The sequence below is a fragment of the Lagopus muta genome, chromosome 15 (genome assembly GCF_023343835.1).
Source record: "Lagopus muta isolate bLagMut1 chromosome 15, bLagMut1 primary, whole genome shotgun sequence".
Lineage (NCBI taxonomy): Eukaryota > Metazoa > Chordata > Aves > Galliformes > Phasianidae > Lagopus > Lagopus muta.
This window is the reverse complement of record NC_064447.1, coordinates 12080917-12091782: the sequence shown is the minus strand read 5'-3', so window position 1 is coordinate 12091782 and position 10866 is coordinate 12080917. Positions and strand designations below refer to the sequence as shown.

Sequence of the window (10866 nt, the reverse complement as noted above, 5' to 3'; positions counted from 1 at the left end):
TTGTGTTGTGTTTTCACTCATGTGCAGGTGGAAGGAGCTCAGGTCCCCCAGAGGTTCATGTCCCATTGCTGCACCATGGCTGCCCTCCTCTCTCAGCTCTGGCGTGGGCATTCCAACTTCCCCACCCTGGGACTTTAACCATCTCCCCCTCTGTGGCAGATCCTGACAACACCCAGTGTGTCCCCAAGCCCAGGGGACACTGTGCTGCCCGCACTTTGCTCTGGCCCCAGTGATGGCACGGCAATGAATCACGGTCTGGTGTTGACAGCATCCCTCTCCATACCACACCTGCCACGCTTTGGTTCGCCCTTCCCCTGAACAAGTTTTTCCCTTTCCCTTTGAGAGTGGTTCTTTTCAGCTGCCCATGAAAGGGCCCTGTTGCCGGTGATGGATTGCACCTGATTTCAATATCAATGAGGGCACGCTCTGCTCCTGCAGTCCTCAGCAGCTTGTTTAGTCCGGGTTTGTTAACAGGGTTGCCCTCCTCCTCCTTTCCCTTGCTTCCTCTTTCTCTGCACCGAGGGCAAAAGCTGTAGCTGATTTCATCCTCAGGAAGAAGTTCTCCTGTTGTGGGCTGGACAGTGCAGGTGACGGGTGTGCGATGCTCAGGGGCACTGACGTTGGGTTTATTGAGGACTGTAGGATGGGGAAGGGTGGTGGGTGTGGGGTCTCCATGAGCAGCCTGAGGAGGTGGTGTTGCCATGGTTCCTGCTTACCCTCCACTGATTTGAGGAAAAAAAAAAGAGAAGAAAAAAAGATGATCCTTTTTTCCCCCTAGTCTTTTATCTCCCCCTCTAAGACTGTTGCTTTCAGTCCTCTGTCGAATGCATCCATTGCTAAAGGAGCCAGAGGGTGCCATAAATCCAGGCAGCCAGAAGCAATGCCTCTTGCCCCCTCCTCATCCAACAGGCGCCTTTGTTCCCACTGCTGGTGATTTATGGCTCTCAAGTTGGGGCTGTTCCCTAGAACACTGTCCCCCCTTGTCCCCAAGCGGCGGTGAAGGTACTGGAAAGAGGAGAAGGGGAAATCCCATGGAAGAAGTGAAGAGTTGGGATGGGGGTTGTGAAGCCAGACCTGCTGCCCTATGGGCAGTGCCCAGCTCTCTGTCTCACTGCACCTGAAAATCTGCCTCTGTGCTGGGGCATCATGCAGGAGGGTGAGTCACAGTCAGGGTTTTGTTCCTCCTCCTCACTCCCCTCCCCTGGATTTAGTTAAGCTTCGTGTCACGGATAAGAGGAAAAGGAAAACAGGGAGAGGGGAAGCGACGCAAACTGTAAAAACAGTGAAGGAATCCTCCAGCTCCCTGGGGAGCTCAGGAATGGGAATGAGGGCCTACATTTTCCAACGGGAAGCACCAAGGGAAAAATAAACTCTCCAGATGAGCCGGAGAGGTGAGTCCCTTCAGATGGGGTCAAGATGCCTGGAGCTGCCAGATGGCTCTTCCTCCTTGTCAGCCCCCAACTTTGTTCTTCGAGGCCTGGGTTTTTATGTTCTGTGTCTTTGGATGTGTCCACGTCCTTCTGTGGAGGTGTCTGTGCTGTTCCCATGTACTGATGTAGCCCATAGGCTAGCATAGCAGCACAGCCATCCTGTGCCAGCTCTCACCAGGACCTGGGTGGTAAAATCTGATCCTGCTTGGGGCCATCCTTTTATTTCCTAGCTGGCAGCTGCTCACACACAGAGCAGCAGCATGGCTGATTGTGTTGCCTCAAAGCACCGCAGTGAAGATCTGTGATAGCAAGGGGTGTCATCAGGGCACCTGCTGTCACATCGCCTCAGGGTCCCTGTGCAAGCAGCAGGGTGATCATCCCCAGCTGAGCTCTGTAGCTGAGTTGACCACTTCTCTCTGGCATGCATGATGGCTATGGGGATGTGGGATCAGGTCTTTGAGTTTGCTTATCTATCCTGCCCTTGTCTAACCGAGTCAAACCTTATCACCTGAGCTTCTCCTTTCATTTGCAGCTCTTAGAAGCAGGCAGGTCCACACCACCAGGAGCAGAGCACCTGCATGACCACAACCTTTCTACGTTGGTGAAGCTCCATGGTGTGTGACGTGTGTGAGGACTGAGGCACAGCACAGGGCCTCTGTTGTTCCTTGTAGCTCTCCTGGGGCAGTGCTTACAGGCAGTGAATTGAGGCAAAACTTCAACCAGGGGGAGAAGTAAATTGTAACCCTACAGGAGAATGTCCAGTGCAGCTGGCCCAGATGATGCACTGATGTCCTCACAAAGGCTAAATCTGGATGCGCAACCCTTCTCCAAGAGGATTCCTGTTGCTGAGCTGAGCTCCTCGCCCCTCACTTCTGCTGAGATTTCTCTGTCAAGGCTGGGACTGAGCACACAGCTGAGCTGCTGCCAAGCTCCCATTTCGGAGGGCAGCTCGGAGCCCCGTTCTGTGGCGGGGCCGCAGGGGCTGTTGGCAGTGAGGTGAGCAGCTGTGCAGTAAGACATGGTTGCATCATGGAGGTGGATCTAGGTGCGGCCCCACGGCGGGCTGTTCGTGCCTTGGGGCTACTCTTTGCTGCGGTGTCTGACAGCTGCTGGCAGGTAAGGGCTGGCCAGCAGGATCAGCGCTGTCTGAAACACAAACCAGAAAAAGCTGCCGTGGGGCAGGGATGGGTGCGTGCTGGAGCCTTCTTGACAGCTGGATTTCCTGTGCTGCTGCCAAGTCCCCACAGTGGATCTCCCCGCAATCCCCGTGCAGCTCCTGGACTCGGCTGCTCGTCTGCAAAATGAGGAATTTGGGTAAATTTGGGGTGTGGGAAGAGTGTGCCTCACGTGGGTGAGAGGTGGAGATGCTTCTGCTCCAACTCCACTGCCTCCTATCACACCATGGTCTATGAGGCAGAAGTTACTGGGATCGCACCGGTCGGATCTCCATGAGTTTTCCAAGGGAAGCCCTGGGCAGACTAAATAAGGCTGTACTCTCCCCTTTCTTCTCTGGAAATTCCTCATGTGTGTGGCTTTTCCACCCAGTCTGCATGCCATAGCAAGGGATCCAGTTCGGGTAGCTCCTGCTCTCCCAGTCTGGACCACAGCAGAGCTGCTGTGCCTATGGCCCAGCTTACACCACGTGTCCTCCCAGGGCTTTTGGCACGTTCTGGAAGTGAGTAAAACCAAGAGGTAAGCAAGGCATTGATATATATGCAGAGATACCCATCATATTTTCCCAGGCAGCTTTGTGGTGTGCAGGGCATTGGCATTGTGATTAATTAAATTGTGTCCCCATAGCAACGGGGCAGGAATTGGAGGAATTATGTATTTACTTTAATTTTCAGTGGCAGCCTTCATACTGAGATGAAATGGGAGCCCCTCTCCCCGCACGCACAGCTCTGGGGCAGCTTCTGCTGCATTAGAGGAAAGAAAGGCTGCCTGTTTCTCGAGATGCTCTTTCCTATTCAAGCTCTTTCTCCATGTTTTTGTTCAGCTGCATCTTACACTAGGCATCAAACCAGCCCAAGACTATTATGTGCTGAAAGCTTTCCCTGTGGAGCAAGCTGCCTGGATCCGCCTGGTGTTTTCCAGTCCATCTCCCCAGTGAGACACTCAGACAAGTTAAAACAGGCACATTGCAACAGGGCCAAGAGAAAGGATGGAGGAAGGTTTGCCAGCCACAGAAACGCTGCCTTCCCTCCCTTTCCGTGGTGCAAATGAGGAAGGCCATTGCTTTTCCAGCTCCCAGCACTAGGATTTTTCACCCATTATGATGGTCTTCAGTGAGGAGGGAAGTTGCCCCACCAGTGGCAGAGGTAGTGAGGAGCTGCATGGTGGGGCTCTGAGCAAGGGTGGGGACTTTGCTGCTAATGTGAACTGAAGGGAGATAAGGCGAGGGATGCTCTTTTCTGGCAGCTCTGCTGCTCCCTCTCATCCGGCCCTATATGTCCCGCCAGGCTTGGGAAGCAGGGGAACACTGGGGCACTTCCTTCCCAGGTGGAAATTTTCCCTTATCCTAGAGTCACAGAGTTGCTAAGGTTGGGAAAGTCCTCTAAGGTGCCCACATCCAACCCCAGCTGGTCCCAATGTGCGCGCTGACCGTGTCCCCTGGTGCCACATCTCCATGATTCTGGAACACCTCCAGGGACAGTGACTTCACTGTCCTGCACAGGGTAGCCCAGGATGGTCTCCAAGGGGGACATCACCCCATCCTGGCTTTGAGCTTTGTGGTTTCTGTGTTCTCTGACAGTTTCAGTGCTGTGTTGGCAACAACATTTATTCACTGTATGCAGCCAAGAGTGGAGGCAAAAAGAGACAGTGCAGAAAAAGAGGGAACAGGAAAAAGGAGTTTTATGATTTTGTGTGGCACAGAGGCAAGCTTTAAGAGGATCTTCACCTTTACCCAGACCAGCTCCTTATTCCCTCATTGTGAAAACTGCTTGCAGAAGCTTGGCTGCAGAGCTGACAAATGAGGCTGAGTTCACCAAAAAATGTGCCCTTTTGTGGGGAACCAACAATGTGCAAATTCAGGTCAAATGCAAATGCAGGGCTTCAGCCAAAAACGAGCAAAGGAAATCATTTGAAGATGTCGAAACATCTTGTTTCAACATTTTCAAAACAAAAGATTGATGGCTTCTTCATTTCAAAATAGGTTGTGCTTTGTGTGGGTTTTTTTTTTCTTTTTTTTTTTTTTTTCTTATTTCAACTGCACTGCTGCAGAAAGAAGAGTTAAAAGGTGAGAAAGATCCCAAAAAAAGCAACAGAACATCATGGTGTTGGTGGAAGGGATGTCCCAGGTTGAGCTGAGCTCTTTTTGACATTTAGCCAATGTTTTTGCCCCCCCCCCCCCCCCCCCCCCCCTTTTTTTTTTTGGTGTAAAGTGAGCAACTCCCATCCCATGGAGCATCCCCGAGGATTGGAGTTGGAGTTTGCCCAGCAACCACCCCAAAATGCCCTTTGGCTGCCGAGAAACCACTTTCTGTCCCTTTCAGTGCCTGATTTCAGAGCTGTGAATGCCTGCACCGTGCATCCCCACGCCGGGGCCCCACGCACCGGGTGCTGTCCCCTGGTCCCTCTGCTTTTCCAGCAGCCCGAGAGGGTGAAAGCATCCCTTTGTGCCGGAGGAACGCGGCCGTGTGCCCTGCCAGCCCTCCCGCCCCACGCCGCGCACCCAGCCCTAGATTAGCGCGGCTATCAGGACACATTTAGATATGGACCATTTCCTCCGCCGTCGCCAGCGCTGGGGGACGGAGTGTGGGAAAGCTCTTCCCGAGGCGCGGGGCCCTTCTCTCGCCCGCGTTTTTGCCCAATCCCAGCGCTGGGGCCGGTGGCTAATCGGATTCCCACTGCGCCGGGTGAGATGCAGCCGCAGCGTGTGACCCTCCGGGGGTGCGGCGTGGCTGTGGAGCCCTGTGGGAACCAGGGCAAGAAAGGATCTGCCTGAGATGGGGAGATTTTTCAGGGTTCAATAGTCAAGGTCTCTTCCAGCAGGCCACTGTGCCTCGGGAGCTCGCGTCCCACCTGTGATCCATGCCCCCCCTTCCTTTTTCCCCCCCAGCAGGACAGCCTGTGGAGCTGGTGGCATTAACCCTTGGTGGCCTGGGGCATTGGAAATTAGTTTAGAGGGGCAGAAAACCAGTTGGGTGCAGCCTGGATGAGCACTTGCTGCTCTGTGGTGTCTGTGGCATGCAGGTGGTGCATCCTTGTGCTCCAGACAGGCAGAACTGGGTGCTATGTGGGAGCATCCTGCCAAATGGCACTGCTATCCCCTTTCTGACACTGGAAGTAATAGGGAGTACTGAAGTTACATGGCTTCTTCCCAGCTGACAGCATGATGGGGAGTTCTAGGTTTCTGTCCCATCCCACGTGGTTGGATGTGGACTGTTGCATGCTGTATGGATTGGAGCAGACAGCTGAGAGTGAGCAGTGCACAGGTAGATGGGGACCACGACCCCAGAGACCCCTCTTGTATTTCCAAGAAGAGCCAAAGACCTGAAGCAAACACCATGGCACTGCTTCCTGAGTAACTGGGACCACAGGGCTGGAGGATGCCCATGAAAGAGGAGTGGGAAGAGAAGAAGCCATGTCCCATGGCTGAGAGGTGAGGACACCCAGACACTAAGGCTGCTATGCATGGGAGAAGGACGGGAGGTGTCTCTGGAATGTTATTCCCCACTGCTGGGGCATTTTGCAGCTGATGGGCCATGCTGCTGATGCTCGTGCAAGGGAAACCCTGGGAAAGACCCCTGGGACTGGCTCGTGGGAACGGGCTGGTGCAGACCCCCTGTGGGGCCACTTCCCAGGGCCAGTGCCAATTCTGACACCTCCTCCCAGTACCCTGCTGTGCCCCCACTCTGCTCCCGTGCAGCCTGCAGCCTCCTGCCAGCCTGGGGCTTCCGACCCATGGCCGCAGCACGGGGAAGGGAGGATGGCAAACTTCACACCAACGTGTCAGGCCGGCTCCCAGCACACCTCCCTCTCCTTCTGCCTTGGATGTTGTTGTGAACACATCAGTGGCAGTAAAGAGGTTAATGGGAGCGGGAGGAGGGAGGGGGGGGGGAGAGTGAAGCTGTTCCCATGAACCGGCTCCAAGGCTTTTACAGAAGTGGAGCATCTGGCCATGGGGCTCATTTGCCCTGGAGCAGATGGTCCTGTCCTCTGTCCCAGGCCTGGGCAATGGGCTGTGGCTGATGCTGAGTCCAAAGAGCCTTTTGTCACTTGGAGATTTCGCAGAAGGCTGCACTGAGCCCCACGGAGGAGGGGAGAGGGGCTGGAAAGAGATCCCAGGGAGAGCTCAGCCTAAATATGCTCTTGTAAGGTATTTTTTTTAAGCCTCCTAAGCTCAATGCTGACCCCTTAACCCACAGCCCCACCGCTGGTCTCACACGGTCCAAGTATGCCCTGAAGGCTGCTTTGGAACTGTCTTTATCTACAGAAGGGAAATGCACAGAGCAATGCATTGGGTGGAGAACATCCTAGCCAAGGGTGCCACAAAAAAAAGATTTACAGTGTGATGGTTCAGTGCTACGAGCAGAGCTGTGCTTAGCTGGCTCCTGGATTTCCCCAGAGCTGCATGGGAGGTTCCCATGCCAGTGGTTGCTGGGCAAGGCTGGAGCACCATCCTGGAGCAAGACCTCAGCATCACACTCCACTTCGTTTTCTCTGTGTGGTAGGAGGTGTGACATCCATCTTTGGTGTCTGGAGAACACTGCAATCAGCTGCCTTGTGTTTTGGACCTGTCCCTGAAAACAGAGTGGCCAGGGGGACAGCCAAGGTGCTCTCATCCCAGTGTTTCCTTCAGTCTGTGCAGGCCAGGCTCCACCTCCGTCCATGCTGGAGAATAGGCTCCTTGCTTATCCCTCTCTGAAGACAGAGTTGATCTGCCTGATTCACCCCTATCTGGGCCTGCAAACTCCAGAAAAATAGCTGTGGGCCATCTCCTCTGCAGCTGTGACATAATTATTGCTATCAGAGATTGAAACAAAACCTCCCTTTGCTCTCTGTGCACTGCAGCCCTTTCTCAGCACTGCACTCTGTTCTGGAGCTGGAGCCCTGAAACAGCCCTCACCTTTTCCAAATTTCTACCCCAGGGCTGAGGATGTGATGTCCTTCTCTTGACTCTGTTTTGTCCTTCCTTAGAGGACTTGATACCCCAATGCCTTTTCTCTTCTTGCTTCTTAAAGCAGTGGCCCATCCTTGCCAATGCAGAATGGTATAGTTTTGAAGATATCCCATTGCTGGAGTCCTGAGCCTGTCCCAGAGACCCGTTGGTGCCCACAGAGGTGGGAGAAATGGCTGAGGCTGCCTTCAGGTGAGCCTCCTGAGAAACCGTCACTTCCTCCATCCTTTTGCCAAGAATAAAGAGAATTGATAACATCTGCAACTTTGCCAACACGTTCTTCAGCCCTCTGGGTCTCTGAGCATCCAGGACAGCTGTAAGTTATTCTTGGAGAGCCTACATCCTCCCATCCCGCTGGATTTTCCTACCTTGGCTCCACCACGTCCCAAAGGGAGGACAATGCTAGTTCAGATCTTCCTCTGGACGCCTGTTTACTGGAGCAGGGGAGCAGTTTTCCAGATGTTCTGGAGGGAAGTGGCTCCATCCAGGGACCTGCCCATTGCACACTTTGTGTCCTCGCTAAGACATCTTTTCCTTGCATGGAGGATGCGTGTGTTCGGCAGCCGGCTTGGCTTGCATCAGCTTGGAACTGCTCCCAGACACCTCAGCCAGGGCTGCACACTCGCACATGTCACGGCGGCTGCAGGCTGGTGGCCTCAGGGAGAGACTGGCTTCCTGCTCCAGATCTGCAGCACAGACCATTCTGCTCATCCTAGAGCATCTCTCCCTTCCCAGATCAGGTCACCTTCCCAGTCAGCCACCCTGGATGGCACACACCCCTATGGTGTCCCCCACTGTCCCCGTTGTCTCCAGCACTCTCACTTCCATCATTTCTCACCAAACCCATCCTGCTGGATCACACCAACCCCTCTGTGTGGGGTTGCAGCAGAGTGCTGCTCTTCCTCAAAGCTGTAGAAAGGAATGGCCTGGTTTGGAGAACTGAGAATAATAGAAGGAAATGCAACGAGTTGAAGTGCAGTAGGAAGAGGGTATCTAGCTGCTAAAGACAACAGGGGAAAGTCAATGGCAAACAGCTGCAGTGCAGATGCTGAGCAGAAACAAAAGTCTCTCCAAGGGCGGGCTGCAACTAAGCAGCAGATGCAGCCTGGGATGAGCGAATCACTTTATCGCAGAGTGAGGAGATCATCTGTCACCTTAAGCAAAACCAGTGTGTCACAAATGGAAAACTGCAAATTCTCAGTGACAGTGTGCTGCGGAGCAGAGAAACCACAGATGATGCTGAGGAGTGGAGCCAGGACACTGAGCCATGCGGGGGAAACCCTGGGCAGGAGGAGAAATGTCTTGATCCAACTGCATCCCACATTTAGGTTAAGCCAGTAAACAGCTCTATTTGTTCTCAAGCACTTCAGTGTTTCATCTGGCCAGGATATTAACTGTGATGAAAAGTCTGTCTGAACCCAGAACAGAGACTCAACAAAGAGGAGGGAGGAATCGATCTGTGAGCACAAGAAGGCTGGAGATAAGGGTTCGGTTATGGGTTGCGTGATGCTGGTGAGGCAGTGCAAAGCCAGCACTGACTTTATAGGGACTGAATGCAGTCAGGAGCTGTAGTATATCAGATATTTTAACTGGACTGGGGAGGGGTGCTGGTTTCTTTGGGAGGAAGAGGCACAGCAGGCTCCTCAGGCTTGTTGGTGCTCCTGACAGCATCCCACCTCGATGGGCAGGGTCACACCAGACTGTGATGCTGGCAGCCCTGTACCTCCCCATGCCTTTTTCCACTGATCACTGAGTTTTTGAGTTGTTTCTATTTCCTCAGTGCAGAACCAGGAATGAGAGGATGCACCCTCCTCCTCCATCCATATTTTTATACGGTGATCAGCAATCACCATCCATTCCTCAGTGGAATGTGTGTGTCTCACCCTCTCCATCTCCACGCTCAGGCTTGGGGCTGCTTGCCAAGGGCACAGAGCTTCCATGCATACCTGCTCTTCTACAGACATCTGAGTAGAGAAGAGATAGTGCTGGCAAGCAGATGTCGGCAGCTCCTTGCTGGGAGCAGTCCCTCTGGACGTGTCGGGTCGGCCAGGAGCACCGGTGCCTTTCAGCATTGTCCTAAAACTCCCAGCCCGAATCGTGCCGCGGGTTCCCACAGCTGCACTCACAAAGGAGACACAACGGGCTCCTCTGGGGACAAAACCTAATCTCAGAGATACCAGGCTGAGAAAGCTCTTCCTAAAAAAGACAGAGTCAAAAGCTCTCGGATGCCCTGCGTCCGCTGATACCCGATCCGGCCGCCTGTGCTACCATTACCTCCAGGCAGGCTTTGTCCGCTGCGGCTCCCCTGAATGTCACACTTGTTCCCAAATACCAGCAGGAAACAATGCAGGGGCAAGGCAAGGAAAAGCCTCCTCTGTCCCTCCCAGCCTGAGAGTAAATATCAAATGCCTGTGCCGAGGGGGAGGGAGGGAACAGCGAGCAGGGGGACAAAAAGGAAAAAGCCTACAGTTGAGAAATGTCACAGTGAAACTGGGTCATGGCTATAGGGTGGCAGGCAGAATAGACCCCATCTCTCTGTGCTGGGAGGCCTGGTGAGCAGCTCCTTCACACATAGCCCCCGTATCCTCTGTCCCACGGGACATGAGCTGGATGCATTCTGGATTTCCATGCCTATCTTCTCTCCCCACTGATGGTGAAATCAAGTCCTCTTCGGCCCCCTCCTTCCTGCAGGCTGCACAGGGTTTCTTCCTCTCTTAACGTGCCCCTTTGTCCCTTGAAGGGAATGTGTGTCCAGCTGAAAATGCCAGCAGCCCTCTCCTGTCCCGGATGGGGACACGGTCCTCCCACGTTCTCGAGCTCCCCAGAGCTCAGGCAGTGCAGGCAGGAGCCCAGCTCTATCAAAGGCTGTTGGAAATGCAAACAAACACTGCCATGAGTTGCTATCAGCTGTGCATCCTCTTCCTTGTCTGAGGGTGGAAGGGAAAATCAGCCCAAAAAATGCATTTCTGCCTACACAGCTGTCCTTGCCCGTAGACCAATGGAGGGGCTGACAGGTCAATGGCTTGGACAGCCTGGGGCAATGGGACAGGAAAATTGGATTTCTGACCCAAGACTCACTGATGTCAGAGGCCATTTTTCCAGAGATTTTGCCACGCTTTTGTGCAATCCTGTAATGAATCACTGGGATCACAGAAGGAGTCAAAGCAGCAAGAACAGAGGGCAGGTGAGCTTGAAAAACCAATCCAGCTGAGCAGAGAAGACCAACAGGAAAAGTCTTATTTCAGAGAAACCTCTGAAGTAAGGGCTGTGTTTGGAGTGTCTAGTTCTGAACGAACACAGATGCTAGGAAAAGAC

At 53.5% G+C, this 10866-nt stretch overlaps 1 long non-coding RNA gene across 2 annotated transcripts; it reads left to right on the top strand.

The window, feature by feature from the left end:
- The first annotated feature begins 430 nt into the window (after nt 1–430).
- LOC125700938 (uncharacterized) lies at nt 431–9711 on the top strand. Of its 2 annotated transcripts, XR_007380094.1 has the most exons (4): nt 431–587; nt 1212–1391; nt 1963–3122; nt 5912–9711. It is a non-coding gene; the product is annotated as an uncharacterized LOC125700938 (long non-coding RNA). The 2 variants fall into 2 exon arrangements; XR_007380093.1 differs by lacking the exon at nt 431–587 and having other exon boundaries at nt 745–1391.
- The last annotated feature ends 1155 nt before the right edge of the window (nt 9712–10866 follow it).